Genomic DNA, 13,397 nt, shown 5'->3' with positions numbered 1-13,397 from the left:
TGGAGATGATGCCTGGCAAGCCCTGGGCTTTCATATCTGGCTCCTAGTCAGTGCTTGAGGATGCATTGCCTTGGTCGTTGCGTCATGCAGGTCTTCCCTGCAGTTCAGACGGTAAAGAATCCACTTGCAATGCAGGAAACCTGGGTTCAATCCCTGGGTTGGGACGATCCCCTGGAGAAGGAAATGGCTACCCACTCCGGTATTCCTGCCTAGAGAATCCCATGGGCAGAGGAGCCTGGGAGGTTACAGTCCATGGGGTCGCAAAGAATCAGCCATGACTGTGTGGCCAACACTTGCATTATCCAGGCCATTTGCTTCTGGGAGAGGGCTCCTCCTGCCTCCTCGGTTCTGGGTTCAGCGCTGGTTGCTGGGCAGAACTGAGAGCCACTGATGGCCTGCTCAGTGCCCTGCACATGCCATATGCCGTCACATTTCATCACCACAGTTGCCCCTAGACAGAATCCTCCCCAGCTTACACCTGAAGCAACTGGCCCCTGGGCAGGTAAAGGTTTCTGTGAGGTCCCTTGGTTAGGAAGTCATCACACCAGGTTTCAAACCCCAGGTCTGTCTGACTCCAAAGTGGATGCTTTTTCTGCCACCTCTCAGGAGGGGGGCTGTTTGACTTTCCTGCCAAAGTCCATCCACTTGCCTGACACAGGAGCCATCTTTGGGGTGACCAGGCCTGTGTGAGGGGAGAGTGGGCACCCTAGGGCCCTTAGGCTCCTCTAATCCCAGCAGAGGTTCTTTGCTACCCACGCTGGCATTCCCTGGCAGATGATATGGGTCAGGCCAATGGGTCTTGGCAGAGAAGTAACTACAGCAGCCTCACAGGCACTTTGTTTGATCCAGTGGCTAATGGGGTCATTAGCAAAGCAAACTCATTGTAGGTGTGCCTCCCCACTGATGGTTGCTGCCAGCTCCGTGGCCGTTTATCATCCTTCTGCTTCCCGCCTGGGGTGCAGGCAGTGACATCAGAGCGGTCCTGGAAAGGTAAACTCGCTTCATAACCATCCCTAACGCTTGTGGATGCCCTCTGGGGTCCTCCTGTGGTGGGACTTTACAGCTGCCTGGACCTCTGCCCGGAAATGGGCCTCAGTATCTCAGTACTCTCAGTACATGACGCGCCGGGCCCCGGGGGACACACAGGAGATGGCATGTTTTGTCCCCAGGGCAGCCTGCAAGTCTCCTCCTTGAAACAGCACCAGCTAGACAGGATCAATTTCCCATTGACTTTCAGGCCCATCTCAGACACAGTGTAATTCTTGTCTGAGGGCTTATAAAGGCCATTGACTGTCTTATAAAAGATTTAAACACTTGCCTTGTGGCATGCAGGAGCTCTATCTATCACAAGGCCTTTTTGACAATTCGAGGGGGTAGCCTTGAATTGGGGGAGGGGTCTTTGGCGTTCCCACAGCGAACAGACAATGTCTTCTGGACTGGGCTGTGGATGGGTCAATAGCAGGACCCTCCTAATTCTTCACCCAGGGGGTTCTTCTCCACAGGGAGTCAGGCTCCTCTTGCTGAGTCTTGCAAACAAATCACAAATCACACAAGATAGTCCTCCTGTGGGATAAGTGTGGCCTCTCTTGGAACACAGGGCACACAGCTGGGACACAATTGGAAGCAGAGGTCTGTTTATCTTTCACAAAGAATTTTCTAGGTAATGCCCAGAACCATAATAATGATCCTGGCCACTTGGTTAGTTCTACTCTGTAAGTCTTGTCCTCTTTATAACTCGCAGAATGACTCTGGATGATCATATCTGACTCTGGAGCTGCGATGGTCATATTCATCTTAAAGAGAAACTGACTTTCGAAGAGGTTAGGTGTGTGTTCCACCGAGAGAATCTCAGTTCTCAGGCAAAGCAGTATTTTACAACTTTCCTGTCTCCTACGCTCCAGCAGCCCATTCTGTCTCTGTCCATTCACTGTGTAGCCAGCCCCGTAGTGCTTCCAAGGGAAAGAGAGAGGAAAGGGCTGATAGGATTTCTGTCCTGGAAGAGCTTGGTTGAGTGGGCTTGTGTAGACAGGGACCTGGGTGGTTGCATTTCAGCGTGTTTTGGGCTCTCATGACTTTTTATGGTCAAGGAAAATGGGAGCAGAGGGAGCAGAGGGAATGGGATGGTGAGAGCTCTTGGAGGGGCACAGGAGAATGGGTGGTAAGTCAAGTGTGGCGTCAGAAGGCAAGCACAGCACTGAGACAGAGCACACAGCCTGCTGGGAAAACTGTGAGTGACGTATTAGAGAAAAGGCTCGTGATGTGCAGGGTGCGGGCTGACAGAGGAGAGTGGTCTGGCCTTCTCACCCTCACTGATGGCATCTCCCGCTCCTCCCCCTCTTGTTCACTTTCTTCTGTCCACGCTGGCCTCTGAGCTGTTTCCCCAGCACTCCTCAGGGCCTTTGCACTGGCTCTTCCCACTGCCTGGCCTGGTCTTCGCTGGACATGCTTGAGACTCACAACCCCAACTGATTCAAGTCTTTGCCTCAATGTCCTTTTCTCAGTCAGGGTGATTCTGATGACCTAGCTGACACTTGTCACTTCCCCACGCTCTAGATTTCCTTCCTCCATCACTCATCTTTTTTCCAACAGCACTTACGGCCTCCTAGCATACCATGTGATCAACACACTTCTGATGATGATTACTTTTTGTTTTCTCCATCAGCTAGAATGTAAGCTCCGTGGCAGCAGGAGTCATTGTTTCTGATTTATTGCAAGTGCCTAGAACTGTGCCTGGAGTGGAGGAGATACTCAATAAACATTTAAGTAGATGAATGGATGTATGACTAACCTTCAGTGGGTAGCATGCGGAAGGGTTGGGATTTGGAGTTGTAAATAATGAGGGGGGCCTGGGCTATATTGCGGACAGTGGACCTGAAGGAGGTTAAACAGAGGAGTTACATGGTTATGGTTTGTTTTAGAGAGGCCCCTCCAGAGACCTTGGGTGGTGATGAGGAGGGGCAGATGGGGATTGGGGGAGAACCAGGGAGACACATTCCAGGTGAGAGAGGAGGAGGTCCTGAGCCCTCCCAGGCGAGTGGAGGGGCTGGGGAGAGGGGGACATTTCAGGGGGACTGGACAGACATGGGTCTGTGGCTGCTTGGAAAGCAGGACTGAAGTTGATTCTTCAGCTTGAAGTTGAGTGGGTGCATGGAGAATCTGGTCATTCATTGACTCTGAGACCACGACTCGGGAAAAGCATGTCATACAAAGTGTGTGTGTGTGAGTGTTGGGGAGGGAGGCAGGTCCATGCTGGACTGCAGGCTGTGCTGACCATGTCAGGACATTGTGCATTGACTTGGAAGTTGGGAGTCATTTACCTTGGAGCTAACCAGGTCACCAAAGGCCTCCAGTGATGTGGAATTATTAACTGGCTCAGTAGAAAGATGGTGGGGAAATCAAGGTTAGAATTAGCATTCTAGGGTGGACCAAATGCCTCTGGTGAGAACACTTTCTGACTCAGAGAGGAACTCAGTGCTTCTCAGGTCAGAACAGGGAGTGTGAGGTTATTTCCCATGGGGCTACGCTCAGGGTACATGCTTCTGCTTCCTCCTTCATCCTCAGCATCCTATGCTGGGGGCGTCCCATCCCTACTCCTCTTCTTGGGCCCTTCCATCATCTCCTCTGCCTCACCTTCCTGCTCGTCACACATCTGTGTGGCTGCCTGTGGCCTCCAGGCCTTTTCAGACATCACAGCCTCTGTGCTGAGTCATAGACAGCCCAGATCCTAAAGGGCTTCTCATGCTGGACCACGTGGACCCTGGGGTCCTGTGGACAGACACCCCATGCCACAGTGGCAAGAGACCAGGTTTCAATCCAAGTTCTGCTCCTGGACATGGGATCTAAGGAAAGTCCCCTTTCCTTGAAAAATTTCAGAGTTCTCATCTGGAAAGGAGCATAATCATGACTGCCCCATCTCTCTAGGTCATAGTGCTGAGGGTTGAGGGTTGGAACTAACAATTGGGCATGCAGTGGGAAGGGGGATGGACCCTTTGATTCGGAACTTGCAGATATCCCTATGAGATGGCATCTGGTTCTTATGGAAGTTGCCTCTTACGGCATCTCTGTTAAGTGGTGTCTTCTGTATGACAACCATCTCAAGAAACGACTGCATACAATTTGTTCCTGGAAAAGACGTTTCTATTATGCTGTAAAAGTATTCCACTTTGGGCCACATTTGATGAATTTCCTCTGAAAGTTTAAAAAAATTACTTTTCTCTCCTACTAAAAGCATTATTTTTGTTTCAAAAGAGGGAAGTGAATATGTGCCCTGACTGAGGGGAGCCCACATCCATTTAGATTCCCGGTCACCTTGCTTTAGTTAGCCCTCAAGGGCACCGCTGTAGGTCCTAAAGGGCCTTTCTTGTGCACAGGCATGGTAGCACAGGTGTGGCCCCACGAGGCAGTGGGAACGCTGTCGGAATGCTGAGTCGGGAGAGTAACAGTCCCGTTTTCCCTCCCTGGCATGGAGTAGGGGCCAGATTAGAATCTTTGGACAAATATGGAAGTCCAGAACACAGCACTGAGAGTGGGATGGAGAACTGGGAAGGATTTAAAAGCTATTAAGCAGGTAGATTCAGAGCTGATGGAACTTTAAATTAGTAGATGGGAGAAGGAAAGACTAGAAGAGGGTCAAGTGCAGCTGCAGGTTTGTTATTGACTTTCTTAGAGTGATTTCATGGCCAGTGAAGGTGAGGAAGCTGGGTGAGGAGTGTGGGCAGCTCTTTGGAGAAGCTTGTCTCTGTGAGGGGCAGGAGTCGAGGAGAGAGGGTCAAGGGGGATTTTTCTTCTCTTTTTAATGTATGAGAAGCCTGTGCATGTGTGTATGCTGAGGGGAAGGGGTGTTTGGTAGGGGAAGCCTGGAAGCACAGATTATAGAGTGATAACTGATGGGTGAGACTCAAGAGTGACGCCTGGTGCAGAGGAGGGCGGGAGCAAGTCCCTCTTCTCCTGAGGAGGGCCTGAGAAAAAGAGATGGCGGCTTCAAAATGCACAGGCAGTGACACAGAACTTGGAGAGAGTTTATACCTAATCCCTCTATTGTCACTTGGAAGCAGGAAGCCAAGCACTCTGCTGTGGGACTGGTTCTTGAGGACAGTGGAGCTGATCTTCTTAGAGCGATGGAGGGGTCGGCCTGGGAACCAAGATGTGTTGATAGGATAATACATTGGTGTTTCCGTGACTGTGGGGGAATTGATCACACTCTTGGGTCCTCAGTTTTCTTTTCTGAGCAGTGGGGTTTTGTAACGATTTGGCAGTGTTCATGAGAAAGCAGTGAGAAAATATTAAGAGCCTGGCACAGTGTCTGGCATATGGCCACCTCCAAACCGGTTGATTCCTCCTCCCCTAGATCCTGTGCATATATACTTTTAAATTTACTTATTTTTAATTGAAAGATAATTGCTTTACAATATTGTGTTGGTTTCTGCCATACATCAACCTGAATCAGCCACAGGCATACATATGTCCCCTCCCTCTTGAACCTCCCTCTCATCTCCCACCCCTTTAGGTTGTCACAGAGCCCCAGTTTGAGTTCCCTGAGTCATACAGCAGATTCCCACTGGCTGTTTATTTTACATAGATCCTATATATTTTTTTTAACAGTGGTTGGGTCATGACCTCCAACATGAGGAGGGACTCAGTGGGGCAGCCCCAGAGGCAGAGGGTTGGTTTAGGGCCTGCTTGGGTTCTTCTGGACATGTGCCAGAGGCACTGAGGAGCCTGACGGGCCCAGAGAATGGTTAATCTGATGGATTATAAGAGTGGGATGAAGAGAAAGATTAAGCTGAGAGGTGGTGTGCGCAAGGTGAGCCACTCAAGGGGCTGGGCATCATGGTAAGGTCAGACAGAAGATGGCAGGTGATTCAAATTGCTAAGAAGATGAAGGCTGGGGTCAGATATTTGATTTTAAGATTTCAGAGCCAGAAACTTTTTGAGTGATCTTAAAATCTAGGGTATGGCAGCTGATGTGGAGGTAAAAATGGTCACTAACATGCTGAACACAGGGTGAATGCTTTGGATGGGTTTTCTCATTAAATCTAACAATCCCTATTTTACAGAGGAGGAGCCAGGGCACAGAGGGAAGAAGCAGCTTGATCAAGGAGTCACATTGGGTCATGGCTGGAGGCTGGGATGTGAAGGTGGGTGATCTGTTCCACTCTCAACTGCTACTCATAACACCCTGATAACAGCTGGCTGAGTCAACTCTGTGTAGGATACTGTTGCCCAGGATGATGGCTGGTTGGGGTGGAGAGGAAGATGGTAAAATGGGGACTGAGTCTTAGTGTGAAGTGTGAACCATACCCAGTGACAGCTGAAGCGTCACTCTGCCCCCAAGCTCCACCACCATCCACACCGGTCAAGTCCACTCTGGGCTTCAAAAGGGTTGATAGGCTTCCCGTTGGGCATTTACTCACCCTGATGATGGGCACTCAGCTTTCTGGTGCTGAGGCTCTGTGCCTGGTAACTGGAGGCTGCCCTGGCACAGGATATCAGGTAACAGCCATCAGTGGTGAGAAGTGGAGCAGAGGAGGGATCAGCCTTGAAATGGCCCCACTACTATTATAGTGGGGAGCGCCCCCTGCTCCCACGAGAAAAGCAGAGCTGAGCAGGGCATGCATTGACCTGGGGAAGTGAGTGGCTGCTGTGTTCTTTCTCACATTCCCTTTCAGGCCCATATGTCCCAAGAGGTGTCAGTACCCCGAACGTGTGTCTTTGGAATAATCCTCGTAGTGCAGTCTGGATCCAGGCGAGTGATACCTGGAATACTCTGGTTGTTTATCAAGTTTGTCCAATTATCTCGATTGGTTCTTTCCTTTCCCTTGTTCTAGTTGAAATCTTTTTTCCGGTTTATCCCATCATTTAAGAATGTAGCATGGTGAGGTAGAAATATCTGTATTCACTTGTTTGCCTTCGTGCGTGCTAAGTCGCTTCAGTCATGTCCGACTCTTTGTGACCCCGTGGACTCCTCTCTCCATGGAAATTTCCAGTCAAGAACAGTGGAGTGGGTTGCCATTTCCTCCTCCAGGGGATCTTCCCAACCCAGGAATTAAACCTGAGTCTCTTACAGCTTCTGCATTGGCAGGCGGGTTCTTTACCACTGAGCCATCCAGGAAACCCATTCGCTTGCTTATTTGGCAGCTGTGTTTTGGATCCTTCAACAGATACTGGAACATGGGTTTTGGAAGAAGGAGGGCTTGGCTTTAATCCTTGTTGTGCTGTCCTTGTGGGCAGTGGCCACATCACGATACATTTTGGATGTCACCGACGAGCTGCTTTTAACCTGGAAATGATAGGGGTGCTCTGTGACCATGGGGGAATTGGTTACACTCTTGGAGTCTCAGTTTCCTTTTCTAGGCAATGGGTTTTTTTTTTTTTTTTTTTAGCAACTTGGCACAGTGTTCATGAGAAAGCAATGAGAAAATATTAAGATGTGTCAAATGGCCATATCCAAACCTGTGATTTCTCCTCTCCTACATCCCATACATTTTTTAACTGACAGAGCAGTGCCATTTCCCCAGAGGAACAGGTGTCCTGGCTGCATTGCATTTTCTGTCTGCATGGTGGGCACCGTATTGATGCTGATGACGAAGGTCACTTCGGCCATGGGTGCCCATGAGTCCAGTTAACCCAGCTGAAAGATGACATTTTTGATTGGAACAGGAAGAGAGGTGTAAAGAGCTCATTTCAGAGCCCACTGCTTTAGTTCCTAGCGGCAAAGCTCTAGCCTCCCTCCCTCATCCTCCTAGTTCTGCTGGTCTGGAACGGGCCCGGTCAAGGGATGTGGTGGGACCTGCTTGGCTGGCGTTTGCACACTAATCCTTGACGTTGGGATTGACCCAGGTGTGAAACAGTCCATGACGCCTTACAATTTAGGAAGCTGCAATTGCATTCTTCACACCAGATACATTTTACAGATGATCCAGGCCTTTTCTCTGCGGGCAGCTTCCATTTCAGCAATTCTGGACCTGAAGTAAAGTCACGGGGTCCAAGGCAGCCACGCTCACTTGGGCTTTGCGGGAAGTCAGCGTCCTGTCTTGGCCTCACCAGGCATTTCAGCTCGGATGTTGTACCATCGGGCTGCATGTCATGTTTCTGCTTGCACATGGCGTGACATTTGTTCAAACAGGAGAGGCACTGTGGCTCTGGGGAAGTAGCAAAGAATTTGAGTGATGCTGCCTGGGGGTGACGTCTGGCTTTCGAGCTCTCTAAGTCTCTATTAGGCCAAAGCCACACGGTGCTTATGAAGTCCAACTGTATAACTGTGTGTGAAGATACCAGGAATGATGAGAAGAGCTCTGTAGAGGTTACTGTTTTATTTATGATTATCCTTCAGTTTATAGACCCACATCCACATTTGGAGGTTAGGCTACGGGAATGTCACAGATTATTTGTTAAAATATCATTAATCGCTCAGGCACCATGGAGTAAGCATGGCTTAATATTTACACGCTTGTTATTTACCTTTAAAACCAGTATTTGATTGGTCTGGTAAAGTGACCTGTGGATGAGTGGGAAATTTTGGGTATCTATTTTCAGGGATTTTTTTTTTTTTTTCTGTTCGTTTTAGTTGTGTTTAAAAAGTCCTTGCATCATCCTCATCCTCAAAGACTTTAATGGAGATTAAGTGAATGAAATTCCCAGTCTAGTCAATGTTAATTACAAAAACAATGCCCGAACTATCAGATTTGATGCACTTGGAATGGTACAAAAAGCCACCGACGGGGCCTTATAGTGGAAGCTGATGATTGCCAAGGTCCCCCTTCTGCCTGTGTCTGCCTGCCTGCAGCAGCCCTCAGCCCGGACCCCTGTCCTCACTGCAGGCCCCTGCCCTCCATCTGTTGCCCCACGGGGCTTCCAGGGGCTGAGTCATGCCCCCTCTGTCTGATACTCACCCCCCAGTTTCCTCCCGCTCATGATCTGTGTTCCAGTGTTTCTGTACCTTCACTGTGCACGTTTGTTTTGGTAAGACTAGCACCCCTGAGGAGCACCACTGGGAGAGGGCTACCATCAGTGAGATGGTCCATACTGTTCCTCTTACAAGAATGACCCATCTTCTGAACTTTATTCAGTGCCAGCCCACTTTCTGCAGAGATTTGTCCTAAACAGTCCAGAGGGGGACCCGCACCCCTTCAGGTGATTCACTGTGCCAACTCAGAGCCAGTTGGAAAATTTTCACAATATGAGTTGCTTTTGACATTGATGCTGCTGCTGCTAAGTCGCTTCAGTCGTGTCCGACTCTGTTCGACCCCATAGACGGCAGCCCACCGGACTCCCCCATCCCTGGGATTCTCCAGGCAAGAACACTGGAGTGGGTTTCCATTTTCTTCTCCAATGCATGAAAGTGAAAAGTGAAAGGGAATTCGCCCAGTCGTGTCCGACTCTTCATGACCCCATGGACTGCAGCCCCTTAGGCTCCTCCGTCCATGGGATTTTCCAGGCAAGAGTACTGGAGTGGGGTGCAATCACCTTCTCCGTTTGACATTGATGAGATTCTAGTAAATAACTGATGCTGAAGCTGAAGCTGCAATACTTTGAACACCTGGTATGAAGAGCTGACTCATTGGAAAAGACCCTGATGCTGGGAAAGATTGGAGGCATACGACAGAGGATGAGATGGTTGGATGGCATTACTGACTCAGTGGATGTGAAAGTGAAGTCACTCCATCGTGTCTGACTCTTTGCAACCCCATGGACTGTAGACTGCGAGGCTCCTCCATCCATGGGATTTCCCAGGCAAGAATACTGGAATGGGTTGCCATTTCCTTCTCCAAGGGATCTTCCCGACCCAGGGATCAAACCTGGGTCTCCCAAGGGATCTAACCCAGTTCTCCCACATTGCAGGTAGACTCTTTACCTTCTGAGCCACCAATAGACATGAGTGAGCAAACTCCAGGAGATAGTGAAGGATAGGGAGGGGGTCACAAAGAGTCAGACACAACTGAGCAACAGAACAACAGCAACAAACTGTGTGCCCTCCCCCTCCCCGATTCCCATTAGGAACAATTGCCCTTCTTAGACACCTTCTTTTGGTCCCTCCACACTTACTTCATCTATCCTATAGACTGTGAACAAGCATATTTGACCCCATGTAAACACTTAGATCCTGTCATAACCTCTGCAAAGAACATACCTTCAATGAAATTCATCAAGTGCATTCATATTATGGCTTCGTGTGGATCTTCAGGGACCCAGACCATTGACTCAGGAACCTACCCAAATGATGGTAACCAGGCTGCCTGTCTCTGGTGCATATGAAGTAAGACAGGGCATGAGGGCAATGATGAGATGAGGTCTGTTTAGAATGGAGTATGAGTTTTCTATTGCTGAAACTCACTACAAGCTAAGTGACTGAATACAGCACACATTTACTCTCTTACCTCCCTGTCGGGTAGAAGTCTGGCGCAGTCTCATTGGACTGAAATCAAGGGGTCAGCAGGGCCACATTCTTCTCTAGAAGCTCCAGGGGAGAATCTATTCCTTGCCTTTTACAGCTTCTAGAAATGAAAACCCACTCCAGTATTCTTGCCGGGAAAATCCCATGGACAGAGGATTTTGACGGGCTACGGTCCTTGGGGTCACAAAGAGTTGGATGTGATTGAATAACTGAGCACACGCACATAGGCTGCCTGCATCCCTGCTTCCCAGTCCCACTTTTCCATCTAACTGTGTGGCATCTCTCTGACCATTCTTCTGCCATCATCTCTTCCCCTGACTCTCCCTCTTGCCCCACTCTTCTGCTTTTAAGGGTCTTGGGATTATGTTGGGCCTTTCTGGATAATCCAGGATAATATCGAATATCTCTATCTTAAGGTCAGTTTATTAGCAGTCTTCATTCTGTCTGCAGCCTTAATTCCCCTTCACTATGTAACCTAACATATTTACATATTCCAGGGATTAGGGCATTTTTGAAGGAGGCATTTTTTGCCTACCACAGATAGAGACTAGGAAATATGATACCTGAATCCACTTTGCCTTTCCCCAGAGTGAAAGCATTCAAACATGTAAAAGACATGCACATTGTGAGAAAATAGGGGTCATGGCCAGGATAGCTGCTGCTGCTGCTAAGTCGCTTCAGTCATGTCTGACTCTTCTTGACCCCATGGACTGCAGCCTACCAGGCTCCTCCATCCATGGGATTCTCCAGGCAAGAGTACTGGAGTGGGGTGCCATTGCCTGCTCTGTGGCCAGGATAGACTCCCTGGCAAATCACTCAGCCCACCAACCATCAAGCACCCACCCAAACAGCATGATTTACTGATGCCTGGTACATACTAGAGATTCTGAGGCAGCTGTCTCTAGTCATGGGGTGTGAGAGAAGAGGACATAAGGAGACAAAACACTGATGAAGGCATCAGAGAGGAGTGGGTACATCAGCAGACGCTTGAAGGAGACAGAGGTCAGATGAAGATGTTCTCTGGACAAAGTAGGGAGAATGTTTCTGGCAGAGGGCACAGGGTGGACAGAGTATAGAGGTATAGACTGGCACAGCATGTTCCAGTATTGGCCAACAGCTCTCTTTTTGCCATCATGGACCCTGTGGAGGCCTCCTGGGATCATGACTTCTAAAATGCCAGTTATGTCTAGAAGGCTGTGACCTAGGGCATTTTGGCTGGCAGTAAGCAAGGTCTTCCAAATTAGAGTACACACCTCTTCTTAAAACTGAAAATGATTATGCCTGAAACGAACCCACATTTTATTTAGGGAAAACAAAATCGTGACTTCTGGAGACACACCAAACAAAACCAGAGTCATCCAGGGAGAGGTAACCCACCTCTCTGGAGCAGTAGCCTGGTTTATGCTAAATTCTGAAGCAGTGTTCACAGAATCCATGTGGGATAGCATCCCTTGGAGATTTAACTTGTTTAAAAGTAAGCAAATAAAATTCAGGGGTAAAAAGGAATCAGACAGTTGTTTGATGTAATTTTGGAGGGCAGTTGATAGTAGAGAATGATAAGAGGTAGGTGGAGTTAAAGGCTGTATCCTGTGTCCTCAAAACCCGTGTATCGAAGTCCTGACTCCTGGGACCTCACAATGTGACTGTGTTGGAGATATGGTCTTTAAAGAGATAGTGAAGATAAGATGAGGTCATTAGGGCAGATCCTAATTCAATGTGATGATCGTCCTTATAAAGGAAATTAGGACACAGGCTCGTGGAAGACCGTGTGAAGACACAGGGAGAAGTTGATGCTCTATAAACCAAAGAGAGAGGTCAGCCCTTCTCACAGTTTGATCTCAGTCTTCTAGCCATCTTGAATCGTAAAAAAAAAAAAAAAAAAATCTGTTGTTTAAGACACCCAGTCTGCAGTGCTCTGTTATGGCAGCCCTAGAAAACGAATAGAGTAGATCATAAAAGTCATAAAAATTACTGAATGCCCTGTGACCTGGATGATGCCATGATGCACCACTCAGACCTCCTTTCCAGTCTGATGGCCTTCTTCCTCCAAGTGCTGGAAATATAGCTGGCAGATAGCCTTCAGCTATCAGCCTCTTTCAGGAAAATGGCTTGTCCAATTGCCTTGTCTCCAAGGTCACGCCTCCTTTTTCAGGGTGTTCTGTGTCCAAGACTTGTTGACATGTGCATATTAAGGCTTGGTCCCTTTGACCAAATTGGTTCAACTCCAAAAGGTCACCTGGCTTCAGAGCTCCCCTTAGAGTTGACCAAGGCCTCTGTTGGGACTGCATCCTGGCTTCTCAGCTTCCTTTCAATTCTTCTTTCTTCCCACATTGCTCTTCCACATGAATTGATCCCAAGGCTGCTCCCCAGTACACTGCAGTATGCTGACTATTGTCTCAGGAGTCTTCATCTTGAAGAATGCAATCCGTGACATGGTGGGCTTTATCCTCTTGGCATTAGGGAGTTATTGAAGCATTGTATTCTGATGTGATATTCTGATGTGGTATGATTTATACTGTGGCTGGTTTGAAGGCTAAATTAAAGAGAATGGGACAGAAGCTGGTAGACCAGTTGGACAGGGCAGAGAGTAGGTAAAAGAGAAGGTGATGGAGGCCTGGTAGTAAATGATTGTTCTTCACCTACAGCTTTCCCTGGAGCCTCTACCTGTTATAGGAAGCTCAAAGTCATTCCAGTGTATGAAGTGCATTGTCCTGGCTTGATTGGCGTTTACACTTTGCTCACAGTATTCAAGGGAGCTCAAGTCTGGTCTCACATTCCAAGATGTGAGAGCCAAATAATAGCTCAGATGAATGCATCATGGGTGAATAATGAGAGCTTAATGCTCTGGTACAGCCTCAGGGATTTAGAGATGAATCAGAGGATAAAATATACACTTTCTCCTTACCCCCTACAAATGCAGGTGTCTCAGGAGCTTAATCTGACATATGCAAGATCTCACACACTGGCCCTAACTACCTGTGGCTCCTCCCTCACATCACACCAT

The 13,397-nt window shown here is 48.5% G+C and overlaps 1 pseudogene; it reads right to left on the bottom strand.

Moving 5' to 3' along the window:
• LOC133229414 (ferritin light chain-like) overlaps window positions 1-8,103 on the bottom strand; it is a 132,412-nt pseudogene extending 124,309 nt beyond the window's left edge.
• Window positions 8,104-13,397: the final 5,294 nt, after the last annotated feature.

The sequence above is a fragment of the Bos javanicus genome, chromosome 18 (assembly GCF_032452875.1).
Source record: "Bos javanicus breed banteng chromosome 18, ARS-OSU_banteng_1.0, whole genome shotgun sequence".
Taxonomy (NCBI): Eukaryota; Metazoa; Chordata; class Mammalia; order Artiodactyla; family Bovidae; genus Bos; species Bos javanicus.
This window is presented reverse-complemented; position numbering and strand designations above follow the sequence as displayed.